We start from the raw sequence: 18,170 nt of genomic DNA, 5'->3' as shown, positions 1-18,170 counted from the left end.
AATGCAGGCAGAGTGGAGGTGGTACCAAGAAATGGTTGGCACCACCACACAGATTGCCGTGACTTCCTCCTGGATGCTCGAGCTGACGTAAATGAGTGATTTTTTTTTTTTAAGTTTTATTTAGGTGCACGGAAACCACTGACCTCCGGGTGTGATGACTGGCAGATGCTCCCTCCAACATTTGCAGACATTTGGGGGATCAAGAGAGGCGTATAGAAGTGATTTCTTACACCTATTTCACATGTTTGTATTTTCTTTTTTTTCTGTATTCATTCAGAATTCAGAGCTCACAGAACCACAGTTTTATAGGATGGATACAATCATTCAAAATGTTTGGATGTACTCTGCTTTTTTTCTTAATGATTTTTAGTAGTTGAATTATCTAAACAAACCACACAACGTCTTCCATTCAGTCTTCATAATCAACTGCTCATCTGTGAAACCTCCATTAATGTTGAATTCAGTTTAAAGGTTTTTGCTGCAACATATAGTTCCATACAGACGTCTTTTTTTAAGGAAATTGTATTTATTTTTTCTGTCTTTCTGCAAGATGGTAAAAGTTTTCTAGCGGCATGGCTCCATAGTTAAAGAGTGTTGGTGCTAAACTGGCTTGCCTGCAGTCACCACCTGTCATATATAATTATCTGGATCCTTTACCAGTTGTCATTGGGTGAAAAGCTTGTTTACACCCTGGACTGACCTCCTGTCCACAACAGGAGCGACACAAAGATGTACAACTGCCACTGACACCAATTTAGATTCTCCAAATATAATGTTTTGGGAATGTGGAATGAACACACAGCTTCTAAGAAGGATAAAAAAAAAAAGTAGGCAAAGGAAGAACATGGAAACTATTCACAGAAAGATCGTGGCCAGGGGCTGAACCCTGACTTGCTGTGAGTGCGAACCACTGTATTTAACAGTTAGTAAATGGTCAATGGGCTATGGCACATTTTACTAGTTAAGTAGTCTCAATGTGCTTCACTTGACCAGTCACTTTAAAAGACAATCACCCACACCAATAACACTGTCTTCAAGGTCCTCACATCAATGACAGAAACTTTAGGTTTGGACATGTTTACATGGGGGATAACAAGCTCTCCCAACAGAATGACAGTTCCCTCTAGAGACAATGAAAAGGTAGGCATGTGCACACATATTGTCAACAAAATAAAAAGAAATAATTGCGATATTCCATCATATAAATGGTCTCATTTAGCTGCTTCAGCAGTTTATACATTCTTTACATGGCCAGTCACATTTACCCATTTACCCACTCACAATCAGTCAGTAGTGATGGCATTCATGCAAGGTGCTCACATACCATAAAGGCATTTTCAAGTGAAAACAGAAAACTTTTGTTGCATTGTGTGCTACAAAGGGTTTCCGATGGAACTTCTTGAAAAAAAAATCAGACTCGCAATTTTTAAAAAAGTATGTTGCTCCAACGAGCGAATCAGTAATCAAACCCTATATAGTGTCATCGGGGGTTTAGCCAATCCCAAGGTAGGCCCTCCCACAATTAGGCTGCTCTGCTCTGACACATGGCACTATGACAGGAAGTACTTCCTCCTCTTCCCAAGATGGGCATGTGTGGGCGGAGCCAGTCCAGCTCACACAGACACAGCAGATTCTGAACGCGGCTCATATGATCCAACATTCAAATGGATGAAAGTCTACGACGTTTCTGGACCAACTAGACCCATGTGAAATTGTTAAAAAGCTGTATAAGATGACCGCTGTAAGTGACTGGCTGAAGGACACTTCAAATGGAGGATAAACTGCCAGTACTGGAAGACGCCTGCCACTTTTTCAAACTCAAGCTGAATTTCAAGGGTAAACAGTTTCCTTTCAGTTGCATGAATAAGACAGATCTTGGAGTTTTGATTAAACCAAAAAGTTTATGGGTCCATTTTGCCTGATATCGAGAGCTTCTTTGAATCAAAATTCAGATAAGATTATAATACATGACAGTGATATATCAAAATCTTAACTCCGTTCCCATAATATGTATAAATAAATGTATATGTGTTCACGCATGTATTTTAGAGGCGAGTTTTAACGGTGGCTAGATTTTTCATTCCACATTTTACTGAGCGAGTGTCACATAATGAGCCAGCTGAGCAGACGCCGACTTCAGGGCAAAAGCTCTCAACATTCTTGCTCATGTTGCATCTGTGGTTTTCACTATATCAACTTTTGAAGGTGATAAATATGTTAGTTTACAGCTTGTTGCCCCAACAAGGTCACTAAGATAAATAAATAAACAAAAAAAAAATCAATGGGCACTCTTTCAAATGAAACATTTCATCTTCAAACAGCAAAGTACAGGCTGTGAAGTTAATACATCACTGCTTGTGTAAAGTGGTTGTTTAAAGCCAGGAAGCCGCTGATCACACTCTCCCTGTTCCACTGCCACTTACAATAGCTGCACTCGCACTGACTGTCAATTTTCTATCGGGGAATTCTCCGACCGCGTTAATGTAAGTGACCCGACCGTGCTCGAGTGGCTCCGCACGCTTTCTACACCTCCACGTTGGACGATGCATTTCAAAATGAACTGATTCTTTTATCGATTCCATCCCTGAATCAGACTCTACAGCGTCTCCGGTTGCGCGAGACCCGAGCTAAATCCGAGCGGAGGATCAGCTCCTGACATGTTGACACGTTTGACACAGAGAACAGAGGGCGGAGGGGATTGGAGGGGGGTGGAGGGGGGGGGGGGGGGGGGGGGACGAACATCGCAGAAGAAGACGGAGTGCTGTCAGTTTGCAGGGAGATCTTTTTTTATTTTTCTCTCTCTTGGAGAAAAACACCCAAAGCAGCCATGGAGAAAGATGAAAACATGTCTTTTTTTTTTTTCTTTCTCTCTTCTTGTTTTCTTATATCCCGTCGGTCTCTCTCTCTGCATCTTCCTCTCCTCCGGCCCACCCACCGCAGTCGAGAATCCCTTTTTTTTTTTTTTTTTTTTTTTTTCTCCTCGACTTTCTTATCCGTGACCTCATTCACCCTCCATCCACCCACGCGTACAGACACAAACACACCGTGTGCGTAGAACGGTGGGCTGTTCGCCCCATCCATTGTTGTAGAAAAGGTGGCCAGATAAGGTAGAACCATTCCAATCAATACGCCGTTCAAAAGGAGAGACGCTGCACTCATTCTGCTCGTCAAGCAGACATCGACTGGCGAAGCTAAAAATGGCAGAATGGCTCGTATTCCACTCGATAAATGAATAACAATAAAAATCCCAAGTTTTGCGAGAGGAGTTGCGGAGGCAAAAAAAAAGTGATTGAAGCAGAAAGGAGAAGCAGAAGATGGCAAACATTAAATGAAATTAGTGGGAATATGAAATCAAATCTAATAAAGAGCAGTTGAAAGAGTGCTGTGGAAGGTTCATGCGAAGTAAAAAAAAACTGCCGAAATAGCGACGTTTTAAGTGAGCGGGTCAATAATGTGAAGTTACGTTCGTCTTTCTTTGTGATTTGGAACAATTTAAAAGGCACGTTCTTTCAGAAAAGGAAAGAACTGACATTTTCAAAGACTGAGGGAAAATGGATCTTGTTCTTGTTGAACGTTACAGAGGATATTCAGAGAACACGTACACCTGTGTGATTGTAGAAGCCACATGCTTAATTCATTGTTTGTGTTGAATGGCATCAAGAGACTTTTTCATTATGAAAGAGTGCGAGTTTAAAAAACAATGTTTTTGCTGTGATACACAAATATAGATGTATAACAAGATATAGTACAATAACATAGTATTAAACAGGAAAAAACTGAATACATTTACACACATTGCTTTGATCAGAAATATGAAACGCTACAGTTGCATCAACTTTAAGAGCTTCAATGATTTAATCTAATGAAGTCATGTTGCGCACACGAATCAATATTTTGAGGTTTATTCCGTTTTAACCTCAAAACACAGTGTGTGCATATTGAAATAGTCCCATTTCAGTTGGACAGGTGAAAGTACAACAAAGTTTTTATATTTTGATATGCAGCAACTTGTAAAAGTAACTTTTCCGCTAGTAGTAGTCACAACTAGGGGGTTAGAAAACGAGGGTTTACTCAGGGATGTTCAGTCTGACTATTTAAAGGGATAACTCAAAGGTTTCTGTACACGAAACGTGCCCTACGTGCACATTAGAAACATAGTCCTATTTCAGAGAGACCATTAATGTAATGTTTCATACTGTATGCAGGAATTTGTATAGTAACTAAAGTCTTTTGTCACTTCACTAAGCTAGAATGCAAAAAAAGTCAGTGGGCCAAGCCTTGAGTCTTGGGGCGCACCGTTAACGCTTATTCAGTTTTACCTTTTAGTTAGACATATATAGTATTATTAGTAATAACTTTTAAAGTAATAGTCATTTAAAAACATGCAAAAGAAAAAAGCAAATGGCCTAAGCCTTGAGCCTTAAGCTACAACATTAACAGTCAAATAAATGTATAATTTGTGGGGGAAAAAGCCTTCTTTTCAGTATTAGGACACTCTGTAGTAGCTTGTAAACTAAAACAGTTAATATGCATAAATACTGTACCCTAGGTTGCGCAAGTATCTGTCAATCACTTTGACTCTCTGTTTAAATATGTCATATGTTGTCATTATTCAGACAGGTAATAAGATTTATGCAAAATGACTTTGTTTGTGCCAAATTGTGAAGTAACTTTTATACTTTAAAGGCGCAACTGATCATTTAGAAAGCAGGAAATCACGTGATCCCAGTCCTGAGCCTTGAAGACCACCATTACTCATTTTATTGTTACGATTAAGTGGCGATAATTAGTCAAGTTTAAGTCTGGGACAAATGTCCAAGGGTTTTATTGCGATGACTAGCACACTCGGGCATTTCAAAGCTGATGACTAAATGCAAAGACTCTTCCGACAGTGAAACTTCATACTGCGCAGTGAGAAGTTCATTCTAACAGTAAAACTTCTCTGACAGGATCAGAGTGAGAAATCTGATTGAAGACAAAAGAGCAGCAACAACAGTGTTTTTATTTATTATACTTGGCAGCTGCTCTATTGTGAATTGAGCTTTTGGAGTTGTGGTCAGGAGTCACTGGTCGGAGTTATTGCTCACAAATACACAATCAGCCTTTCAGCGGTTGTGAAAGCTGTGGAGGACGCGCTCTGAAAAGGCCCGGATAGGATCTCACTGGCTGCCTGACTCCTCTTCACCTCACCCCGCTCTGCCTCCGGTGCAGATGCGTTGCTCTCAGTGTGTCTGCGTTCGGCTGCATTTGCATGCAATCAGCCGGACAACATTTTGTTTGTGCGGCGTGTTAGAAAACAGAGTAAAAAAAGGGCATTGCAAATCAGCCAATATACAGGAAGTCAAGTGCAAAAGTCGTACTGCGTAACCTTCGGGGTCCGAGATGCTGCTGCCATTCAGGCTCCCTGACTGGTTGATGGACAATCCAGTCGTCTGTTCTGCTTTTTTGTTGTTATACCTTTGGATTATTCCTGTGGGCTCACCACCTGCAGGAATGTTCTTAATGGGTGCAATGTGATCTGGGTGACGGTGCTCAGACTGACACCCCCGCCACCCAGAAACGGATAAGCAGGAGAAAATGGATGGATGGACCTTTGGATTATAATCAATAATCATTGTCTAAAGTTGAATTGATCTGCATTTGGACCATCAATTCATGCTCCTTGACACGATCAGGCCGATAGTTGCTGTTCTCACGGACTGTTTCCATTCTGGTAGCCACTACAATAATTCAAAGTTTTCTCCCTCAACCACTCTCAGGCTAATATCACTCTATTTGCCGTCTCCAAGAACATCCTCTTCTATACCTCAACAGCACCCAGTCTGAATTCCCTCAATCTGGTGTAATGGCTGGTTTAGTCATGTCAAATTCTCAGACGGAAAACTTTGGTCTTACTTTTTGAACTTGTCAACTTCGTGAAAACTTGTTCTTAACTGAAAATATGAATAAGAAACTTTGGAAAGTGACTTTCAAGTTACTTATGACTGTCTGACTATATTAGGATAGCTTGAGATGTGTATATAGCTCGATTTAGGGCGCAATTTCTCAATAGAAATGTTCAGTTTGTATTCTTGATACATTCATTTTTACTTCATTTGCTGTCATTTAAATTTTTTTCCCCATGTCCATTTCACTTTGGCTGAGTGGTAAGTAATGCAGCTTTCCATTAGGTGTCAAATCCTTATTCAGGATTGCTTTTAGCTTCTTTTTTTTTTTTTTTAAACTGAAAAGTGGGTTCATGCCAGAGCCTTAAGTTGCTGTACATAGCTGTTTGTACATTAGAGGGATTTGTAACTGTCAGAAAATCACCAATAAATGGGAATGTTTGAACTATATAATAGATTTCCTCTTGTAAGAAGGAGTGGCTTCACAATATTTCCATTCAAAAACACTTAAACGTCTCTCAAGCAGCTAAGTGGTCCTTCATTTTATTACTTACTCATGCAGTTTCTTACCGAGATGCCACATTTTCAGTAAACAGCTAAAAAAATAAAGCCCATTAATATTTTCCTTTTCCTGTGCGTGATTTTTTTTTTTTTTTTTTTTAGTAAAACCATTGCATGCCTAGTAGCATGTCGTGATTAGCATATTTATTTTAAGATGAAACCAGGCAGAAAAATATCAGCAAAAATTATTAATCAAGTACTAATGTAGTTTAATCTCATTTGTATTCATCATTATCCCGCATAATATGTGTTGAAAATTCAATCGTATATTTCTTGTCACATCTTGTCTCTTATCAAGAAGCCGTTAATGAATACAGTACATTATTTCACACTCTGAAGGCCTTTTGGCTCCTCTGGGATTGTCTGTGCGGTGACAAAGAAATAAACTTTGACTGCATCTGCAGCTCCTCGACTGAATTTTTAACAGCGCGTGTCCTCGGAAAGTCTTTTAACCTCAAGAAGAGGCCCTCAGGATTCGCCATGTCAAACATATAGTTTGAACATAAATCTCCACTAGTCAACCCCAATGAGTAGATTACTGCAATAAAAAACTAACTTGCTTTCCTTTTATTAGTTCCTTGGTTCTTCTCGTCTCATTAATATGCAGATTGCAGTCTTATTCCAGTGTAACTGTGACACGTTCACCCCCATCGATATGATGTGGATATCTGGTCAAATACTAAATGAAGTAGTATATTTTCATATATTTATTAATAATATTACAAAATGTGGATTCTTACAATCGTGGCGCTCCTGTTAACTGGTGACTTCTGCCACAATTAGCTGATGTTGAAATATGACAAACAAACGATTCGGTACTTTAAACTTTAATGGAAATGCAGTTAAACAGCGTTCAACAGGACAGCTACGGATTCTGGTTGGATTTTTAACATCTGCTGTGAAAGGGGGACGCTTGAGGTAGCCGGTCACCAATTACCAAGGAAACCAGTTAATCCAAAACACCGGCGACCACATGTAACGGGGTCGCTCCATTGAACTCTGCACATCGTAGCGGTGCCTGAGCCGGTTGCACTGTTTATCATAGGCTTGCATTGAAATGGTCATAAGAATGTTGTGCATTGTGTAGGCCCCTCCCCCTTTAGCCGCTTTGCCTTTTTGTGTCTTTTTTTTTTTTTGCAGTAATTTCTGCTGCTGCATGAACTCCAGTGGCTCATCTTTGTTTTTACAGGGTGGTTGTCACACCTGCCACTTTTAGAATGACGGTGAATTTCAGGGACGGAGTGCCATCTGGCAAGGTAGGTGCCAACACGACACTTACACTGAAAACACCACAATTTGTGCCGTGCGGTTGCCGTGTGAAAGCAGCCATTTCAGGTTGTGCAACAGCTGCCTGGCTCAACCCACAAGTTTGAGCGAAAAAGATTGGTTTGAGAGTATGAAACACTTGATCAAACGTGGCGAAAGATAATGGTGCCAAACCAAGATTCAATGCCTCATTGATGGTTTGTCCGATATCTTCGTAAACACGAAACTATCAGTAACTCATAAGTTCATATTCCGTTTGGTAAATGCCTCAAAGAGTCTAAAGAAATGCCTAAAGAAAAGACGAATAACTCAAAAGTAATGAGAATGAATTTGCGTAAGCCTTAGTGCTCAGCACTGCCCCCTACCGAGGGGAAGCGGTACCTACTGCCTCACTTTCTGCTTTTTCATTCGGATTTTGCCTCAGATCAAGGCCCCGTACACACAACAACATTTTCAAGTGAAAACGAAAAACCTTTTGTGTGTTTTGGGTGTCCCGTTCACACGACAACAGCGTTGGCAGCCACTGAAAACACAACCTTTTGAAAACTGCTAACAAGGTGAATGTGGAGGGAAGGTATTGGGCACACCTGTGCCTCATCAAGGGCCTGATGGCCTTCCTCCTCTTTCCCACGGTCGTGGGAGGAGCCATATAAGAGGTGGGTGACAGGCGGAGAGAGCATGCTCCAGAACACAGAACACAGCCGAGCACGAGGCGGAGGAGGCCTGGCCTGGGAGAAGCACCAGCGCTGGGTGTGGTGTGGTGTGGTGTGGTGTGGTGTGGTGTGGTGTGGTGTGGTGTGGTGTGGTGTGGTGTGGTGTGGTGTGTGTCAGTGTTTTGATGTGGTGGGATTCTACAAAATAGATGGCAAACCGGGAAGTTAGTTTCACGTCTCTGTGCCTAAAGAACCCTTGACGAGCAGGCACGCCTGTGATCGTGGAACTTTTTGAAAATGCTCTGACCCTGTGTTCGTGGAAATGGGGGAAAATGCAACTTTTTGAATGTGCACCACTGCTCTAGTAATTAGTTCTTCTGCACATGTGCAAAAAGATGGACCATAACAACAATGGCGACCTCCAGAGTGTCGTGACTCCCAGTCCGTACTCTCCTGGGACTTGGCAGTTTTATAGTTGAGAGTAATAGTATAGTATTCCAACTTTGGTCGTCTGTCCATATAAATGTCTGTGTAATGCCCATTGTTAATGGTTATAGCGTATTGTTCTCTGCATGCATGTGTCTGGTTTCTTTACAAACACAACAGTGCAAAGATCTGTGGCCTGGCATGCTGGCGACATCGTTTTCAGCATTTCTGCTGTTTCCGTGTAAACAGACGTTTTCAAAGTGTTGCTCTGTAAACGCTAAACTTTTCTTAAAGCAAAAACAATGTGTGTTCAGTGTTCCTGCCGTGTAGATGGACATCATTTTCGAAACATTGCCGTGTCAACGCCAAACTTTTCTGAAACGAAAATGTAAAAACGACGCGTTTTCACATGAAGCGCTCAACTTTTCTATGGAAAGAGTGGACTCATAATAAATGTCTGCAACATTACATGGAAGAAAAACTGAAAAACTCGGTTTGCAGCTATATGAGGTGAGGCTCGCCTCCAGCTGCCTCATCTATTGAGTGCAAATTGTGTAATTTATGACCAGAATGCTACAGAAACTACATTTTAAGCCATGCCACGACACACAAAATCATGTCTGTTTACGTCTATCTTTTTTTTTCGGACACAGAGCGGTGTGCCATGTCTTGTGGGAGCACGGTGCCGGGTTCAGGAAGGATGAGTGACAGGGTGTGCTCATATAGACGGGCCCACAGGATGCAGGGCGGCAGGAAGAGGAAACAGGCCAAGGTGAGGAACATCCACATGGTGCCTGCTGATAGGAAACTGCGACACGACCACCACCCGACCTACAACGCCACGAAACAACTCCCCTGATCATTAAACTTCAAACGGTGTGATGAGCTGTAGTCCGGCGCGTTAAGTAGGAGTCTTCACAGTCACAACAAGGCTGCAGGAACTTGCTGCTCCCACCAAAGTAAAACTCAAACACGTGAATTGTTTCTTTATGGGTTTTTTTTTTATTTTTTATTTTGCAGGTTAAACGGGAGTGACTATAACATGTCAATTAGTTTAGTCTGAGAGGTGCGGCGTGGTGGATTTCTTTTTTTTTTTCTGTACATCACTGGACAGAGACGTTACCCTTCTGATCTCGCTCATCTTTTACACTGTAGTCGTATTATCTGCAAAGAAATGACTACGACAACCACCAGTTTGGAAAGGTTGAGACACACGCGTATCTAGTGATGTAAAATGTATTTAATGACATGCGGCGCAAACTGCGTCAACATTATATATAATTGAAAAAAGATATTCAATATTCATTTTTGGTGCTAAAAATAATCAAAGCAGGAGTGTAAATAGATATTTACAAAGATGTTGTAAGCTATTTGCGATGTGTCAGAAGAACAATTTCCTAAGAGGCGCAGGCGCAGCAGCAGTGTTTTCATGGTCTTCAACGAAATATTAGCATTTTCACTTAAACGGGGCCTAAGATCGTACAGAAATGTGTGATTGCTTTGCGTCTACGAATCCAGGTTCTATCACTGTATGTATCATGTCTGAAAATATCAATATGATCACCGGATTACATGTATGCTACAAAAAAAAAATATATATATATATATACCAAAAAATCAGGGCTTGAGCGACGGGTGCTGACATTATTGTAGTCAAAACTGGCCAAAGAGACGGGGTTGCGTGGTAAAATACGTTCAAACTTGTTATACATTACGAGTCCTTCTTTTTGAATCTGTTCCTGAAGAGTTTTAAATTTCAGCTGTAAGTATTGATTTGTCTGGGGCTTGTTTCTTGACTGCTACACCTGCTAACTGACCTCCTTCTGCCACATCCGATCCTCCAGGTCATCAATCCACTGAATGAGTTCCGTTTACACATTAAGGAAATCATCTTGGATAGAAAAGATAGAAGAAAACAAAAATGCATATTGCCTGTCTGACATATACAAACTGTTGAGACTAATAATTTCCCATCGCTCTTTTCTCACACGGTATACTGCAACGGGAGTCATTTGTAATTAGCCGAGTGATCCCCCGTGCAGTTCTGTTCTGATCCCAATGTATTTAAAAGGACAAAATATTACAAATTTCTTTGAGAAAGTGTTTCTCCGTGATTTATTTTATTGCATTATAACAACTGGGGCCACGTTTCATTGATTGATGACGTTAATCTTGTGCAGATGATAGTTTCAACTCTATTATTGGTAGTACTTCTCCTTTTTGTCGATTTGGTGGTATTTACTGGTTCTCTAGGGAGGTAGTGGGTATTTTGCGCTCGCTTTGGGCATTTGCAAAGAAGTCTGGCTGTGAGGCGTGCCAGCTGCAGTTCTGTCTAGTCAGCAACTGTTGTACTGCTTTCATTAAAAAAAGACAAAGCCGGGACCATTATTTTCCTCAGACCACAAAATAGCTAAATGATCCAAATAGAATCTTGCAAATAATGAAATCTCTTCCAGGCAACTCCTTTTAATCAGAACGGCCTCCTCGATTAATTATTAACTCCACTATTGTGTCGGATAAATCAGATGCCCGACTGTCTGGACGGATATTTTATTGCCTCCGGTTCTCTGTTTGACACAGTTTCGGATGGTGGGAGTCCCACTTCCTCTCCTGGCAGTCATCCATCCTTTAGCCCGTCCTTCTCCTTATCTGAGGCGTCAATCAGAGACGTTTCTAAAGCTTGACGACCTTCCAGTTGCTCTCACTGCTCAGCCGGTGACGCATATTTTGATCTATCTGTACGACATAATATCTTTTTCCAGATGTTTCTGAAGACAGGGCTTGCTCTCCCCTTTTTTACCTTAGAGTATTAAATAACTGTCATCCTGCATGACGATGGGCTAAAGGAGACACTGTCACACCTCTGCCAAAGTTTTTAATGATGGAGTGAAAGCCTTGGAGACTAAAATCTACTGTGCCACATTAATTACTGATGTGTAAAAAAAAATATAAAAATACTGTAGACCAGGGGTCACCAATAGGCAGAGTTAAGCCGTCACACGTGATACCATGCTGTCAATGAAATAAAAAAAATGCCAGTGTAAAACAGCATTTTGAGACACAAACTACTCAAATCGGAAGTGAGATGACAGATGTCTGCCTGCTCTCTACTAAACGGTTCATAACAGAACGTCGCACTCTCTGGCCGTCATTTTCTCTTTATATTTAGACATATAAACCTCCTTCATCTGCAAAAGCATCTCCTCCTGTCTGTCATACATACACCACGGTCACAGCCTGTGCTCCCCAGGTCTTTATCTCCTTCACTGTCCCTTCTGTACGTACACAGTTTGGCAGAAAAGCATTTTCCTTCTCCGCTCTCTCAACTCGCTGCAGCAACGTCTGAAATTGTCCGGCTTGATCACGTTCACAGATTCAGAGGAGGAGTCGTGTTCAAGAACATGGAGCAATAAAAGTGTCTTTCAAGCATGCTCTTGTTTCTGAGATGTGACTTAAAGCCATATGGGTGGCTCTCGAACCAAAGGTCTCAATGAGATAACCTGAATGAACAAGACTCATTTAAAAATATAGAAGGAGCGACTGTATGTGTCATATTCAGCTGAAACACAGCAGGAGAAAAAAACAAGTCCAACGACTAATGGTGCTGAGAGGCAGCGTTTTCAAACAGAGTGAGTGATTTTACATATAAAGCAAAAATGTCTGCATAACATCTTCAGTTGTCAAGAATATGATGATTACTGCTTGTTCCATTATGGTAAAGGACATATGTGGTTTTCTAGTACTGGAAGCAACAGAGAGAGATTTAAATTATTCCTGCAAAGCTGAACAATTTATGAAAATTATTAACAGATCAATTAATTGACCATTAGTCAATAGGAGCAACAAAATCCTCCTATTAACTAAAAGGAGGAAACGATGTTAGAAATGGAAAAGGTGTGGAAATAAAGGAAGTACACGGCTGAAACTGAGTGCAGTTACTTAAAAAAATAAAAAAAATTAAAGTGAATTAGAGAATTGCTTTGGAGTTTGCCGCCCCTTTATGAAGACCTCTTCTATCATGGAGGATGTGCGGTTTACCCGCCCTCCACAACACACTGAGCCACCGCCGGCCGCCGCCGGCTGCAATTCGTAAAAAATATCATGTCCATTTCTAGATTTCTTTGGCAAATAAATATCCAATATATCTGACACCAACCATACATTGTTGACCGGCTCCTTTTTATTGTGTCCATGTTTGTCTTAATTTGAACTTTTATATTAGAAAAGCTTATAAATAGAGATAATAAAAGCTCCGGAGCGGTTTTTTTTCTCCTTCATGCTGCTCCCGCAGTGCTGTCGGCGTATGGTAACTAACTTTAGTCCTCGCTCCTGTGCCGGTTGTGTAACCACCCGGCATGCTGTGACACTGTCTAGACTGGATGCACTTAATACAATATACTAAATGTTAAAACGTATTGCTTTGCAATTGAACTTCAGAAAGAAAGTTTTACATTTGTCCCAGTGAATTACTATTCTTTTGGAGAACTCTTCTCATTAATTTAAGAGGAACTCTTGAGGTCAGACTGGTGCATGAGGCTCATTTTTACGAGAGGCCAGGGTCTGCGTATCGTCCTCTGTAATCATTTCAAGCACGACGAGTAAAACATCGACGGTGCGTCTCCGAAGATTGGAAAACAATGGAAAACTTCCACTACAGTTGAATTCAGTGACATCCATGTATTTTACTTCTATTACTCATAAAGTATAGCATCTCAGAACATTACAATATTTCTAATATATCTAAATGTTTTTCGAATCATTGAAACTTTAGTTTATAGCATACGAATATAGAAATAACTGACAGAACAAATGTCAAGGTTGTGTAAAATGTTTGTCAAACATGCTTCAAGATATCTTATTTTGGTTTAAAATCCAACAAAGAGAACTAAATGTAATACAACTGCAACAGAGCCGCTTGTTTTCCACCACGACTCTGAAAGGCTTCAGGAGCTAAGGAAAGAAATTCAACTTAATTATGTTACAACTATATCTTTTTTTTTATATATATATTTTATATGATATAAAAAAATGTATCAGAGTTTTACGATTGTTTCATTAAGAATTGAAAATCAGGTTTCGCATATTTATGTATTTGTCTGTCTCTTTGTTTCAAGTGTTTTCTTTTGGCTGTAGGTATTATTTACAATTAGTTTCTTCAGCGTTCATCATTTTTGGATGGACACACACTAAATCCGCGGTTCCCGTACTTCCGCGTTTTTTGCATATGGCCGTGCTCTTTTGCTTCCGTGTTCTTGTGCTCCAGTGTCTCCGTTTCTCTGGTGGATAATTGTCCCATTCACTTGTGGAATATAGTTTTTGGACTTTTGGGTTTTTGGTTCTGTCTTTCAACAGAAAATGATTTCCTTGGTCTTCAACAGCATCTTGATTCCACCTCACCCGAGCCAATCGTAACAAGCTTAGCAGCCAAACTCTTTTACTGTATAACCATATTGCTATTAATTTGATCAAGTGTCTCATTGAAAGATTTTTCATGAAAGAAAAAAAAAAAGCCGCCTCTTGGGCTGCAGGAGAATCATTTTGGCATCGGTCTGGTCTCCTTTACTATGTAGATATACTGTTGAAATAAGCAAGGACCTTCCAAGAAAAACTGAATTGATGTTGTGAATACTGCTGGCTGTTGGTTTTCATGGAGAAAACAATTATGTGGCTGGCAGCGTGCTACTACCACCACATGAATACATTCTTGTAACCACGCTACGGTGGCCCAGAAGGGCCAACAACACAACACACCAACAAAAGCCACAACACAACAACAAATGCCGCAACACAACAACAAAAGCCGCAACACAACAACAAAAGCTGCAACACAACAACAAAGAGTTGCAACACAACAACAAATGCCACAACACAACAACAAAAGCTGCAACACAACAAAGACTTGCAACACAACAAAAGCCGCAACACAACAAAAGCCACAACACAACAACAAAAGCTGCAACACAACAAAAGCCGCAACACAACAAAAGCCACAACACAACAACAAAAGCTGCAACACAACAAAGAGTTGCAACACAACAAAAAAAGCCGCAACACAACAACAAAAGCTGCAACACAACAAAGACTTGCAACACAACAAAAGCCACAACACAACAACAAAAGCTGCAACACAACAACAAAAGCCACAACACAACAAAATCCGCAACACAACAACAAAAGCCACAACACAACAACAAAACACCACATCGGAAGGACGCAGCAGGCGGGGAACTTTTAAGAACTTTTATTGGTGTGTTGTGGCTTATGTTGTTGTGTTGCAACTTTTTGTGGTTGTGTTGCGACTATTGTTGTTGTGTTGTTGGCCCTTCTGGGCCACCGTACCACGCAAGAAAATATTTTTACAGTGCAGGTTCAGCTTCACATAGAGCTCGCATGGACAAAAACAATAGGTGGGATTGTCCTTTTGTTTGAGCTTTTACATTAATCATTTCCAGTCCACAATACCAGCTGAGAATTAGTAAGTGGTTTGGAACGAGGACAAAACCTTGGTAAAACTCCCTAATGGGCCAGATTAAAGAAATTCACATGCACTTGAACTGACTGGAATCAAGCGATGATGAATCACTGGGCTTTCCCGGATTATATGACTTCATCTGAACAGGGTTTAACCTTTTTTTAACCCCATCAGCAGTGTGGCTGAGAACCTCTCCTGAGTCTTTAGGCTCAGAACCTTCATCACGAAGGGTATACCACGGGGTGTCAAACATAGGACCCATGGGCCAAAAGCGGCCCACCTCCAATACAGCGCGCCAAACCACCAAGCAAATTGTAAAAATCTTAAAGGAAACAGTGATTTCTCTTAAATAAATTTCTTAAGAGTAGCAGACACAACACAGCACTGAGACCTGAGCTGAGATTGCTGCAGTGCTGCAAGATAGTTACTAACATCATGCATAATGCAACAGTTATAGGAGAGATTTCTTTGGACATTTCACTGTATTTTGCACCAGAAGGTTTCATTAAAATTGGTTTATGTTGTGATCTGAGTCATGTTTGGTAGTAATTCTTCGGTGTCACGAAAAAAATTGACATTTTCATCACGTATACTCACTTTAAAGTTTCAATTTAAAGGTTATTTTGGCACTTTTTTTTAAAAGCCCAGCCCACTCAAGGTGATATTAAGCTGTATGCGCCTCCTGAAATAATGTGTTTGACACCCCTGGTCCAAAGTGAGAAAATGACACTGACTTTGGTTCATCCATTTGTTGATTCTGGTGTTTTAATGTGGTACATTTATTGGTTAGGTAAAAAAAAAAAAAAGGGAAGTCAATCTTGTTAAAAAAATGCTAAAAATGTTTGAAAGTATAGCAGCACTGCAAGTGTAGCTTGTATCCCTTCGTCACTCTGCCCTGGGGCCACATTCTCTTAACTTCATTTGCTTCTTTTGCTCCTGAGCCTCCGTGTAAAGAACTTTTTTGTGTGTTTTTTAACAAAAGGGGCACAGTAAGCATTCCTGTCTCTAAATTGCAGTCCCTCCGCTCTCTGCCTTGTAAAAAAAAAAAAAAAAAAAGTGACCAAAGAATGGGAAGAATGGAGTAAAAGGAAGCGCGGAGTCAGTAGGAGAGCGAGGCGACCGGGGAGAGGGACGACTGGAGGGCGGCACAAGCTCCGGTGACAGGAAGGGGAGGAGGAAAGAGGGCTGGGGGAAAGAGAAAGGAAGGTAGGGGGTTAATAGTTGGGTCTGAATAGGGGATTAACCCCCCCCTGCACACACAAAAACACACATTTTGGATTAGGGCTGTACACCTGAAACGCTCACAACAACACGCCGCAGCCGCAGTCCTGCACACGCTCTCATACTTCCCCTCCAGTTCTTGGGAATTTCACTTTATATTACATGTCATAAATCCAATCCACGCCGTTACGCTTGTCTGAGTGAGCGGATTTTCCAAAAGATGGACCGAGAAGACAAAGCGGGCGGATTCTCCTCAGTTCCACTGTGAAAATTCCTCATCAACTTGTGCATAATATCACTTGGCAGTCACGGAATCGGTGGCAGACAACCTCATGTTTGGTGACGAGCATGACTGGATTTTCATGCCCCGTTTGTTTGTGGAGGTTTATTTTCCCTCCCTATTTTTTTTGTTTTTTTTGTTTTTTGTTTGAGATATGCCCCATGGGTGGCTCATGGTGCCAAAACCACATCTTTGGCTCCTCTTGAAAAATTAGTCTGAGGTAATCTGTACTTGGCAGGGCTGCGAGCCCGTGGATTCGTGGCCAAATCCCACATATTGGACAGTCACTCCTGTGCCAAAAATACTAAATAGCACATCACGAAATTATTGGTAAAGATGTAAGTAACTGTGATCACAATGGCGCGCAATAGAATTACCTCATGATGCAATAAAAGACAGGAACCACACAGGAGATGAGTGCATCTCGGAGCATTTTTAATGATGATGTGCTTCGGTTGCTGTGACTGTAATGAGTCCGGACAGGTGGCAGACGTTAGTCTCCACAGCTATAATGACACAAGAGCTATTCAGGCATGAGACGCGATGAAATCAAACTCGAAGAAACTTGATGAAATCAACTTATAGATGGAGCCCTGTTAGAAACGTTGGTCCCTTTGATCGCTGAGAGAAAAGAACATCTGTTTGACTTAGATGAGCCTCTTCAATGGCCATTGTTGATCTTTATCTCCACTGGAGATACAAAGTGGCGAGAGCCACCTTCTCAGAGGGCTCATCCCAGCCTTATCAATGGCATGTTCAAACACGATTATCAAACTCAACTGGCATTGAGGGTTTCCTCTATCTGCTATCCCTTCAACAAGCATGTTTATTCAAGATATAACAACACTAGAATTAACTTCAGTTGCAAAAAAAAAAAAAAAAGATGCTGCATAAAATGTATCAATGAAACCAGATGATCCTAATCAACTCCAACTTTATCTAAGATTTAAAAGCCTGAAAGAGCTGCAATTTTCTGCTCCTAACCTTTGATGAAAAAAAAGACGTTATTATAATTGGCTCCAAACACTTTAGAGATAAAATATAAATAATGCAAATGGTGTTTAAGAAGAAGGTAAAGGCTTTTTGATACTTTCTGAAAACACCTCCCAATATGGAACTTTTGTCAAAATGCTTTGACTCCCTCTCTGTGGAAATGGGGGGAAAATGCAACTTTCTGAAAACGATCGGGTTCAGTCTGTGCGTAGATGCGCACCACGGCTGTAATAAATAGTTCTCTTTCACATGCGGCACTCGATGGACAATAACAACAATGGCGGCCTCCGCGGTGACATGACTCCTGGGCCACGTTCTCCTGGGACTTGGTAGTTTTATAGTCGAGAGTAACTGAAATAGCGATTCAACTTGGTTGGTTGTACTCGCCATTGTTAATGTTTCTAGCGTATTGT

Source organism: Lipophrys pholis, assembly GCF_963383615.2.
Source record: "Lipophrys pholis genome assembly, chromosome: 1".
NCBI classification, from domain to species: domain Eukaryota; kingdom Metazoa; phylum Chordata; class Actinopteri; order Blenniiformes; family Blenniidae; genus Lipophrys; species Lipophrys pholis.
Note: the sequence above shows the minus strand (reverse complement) of the source record.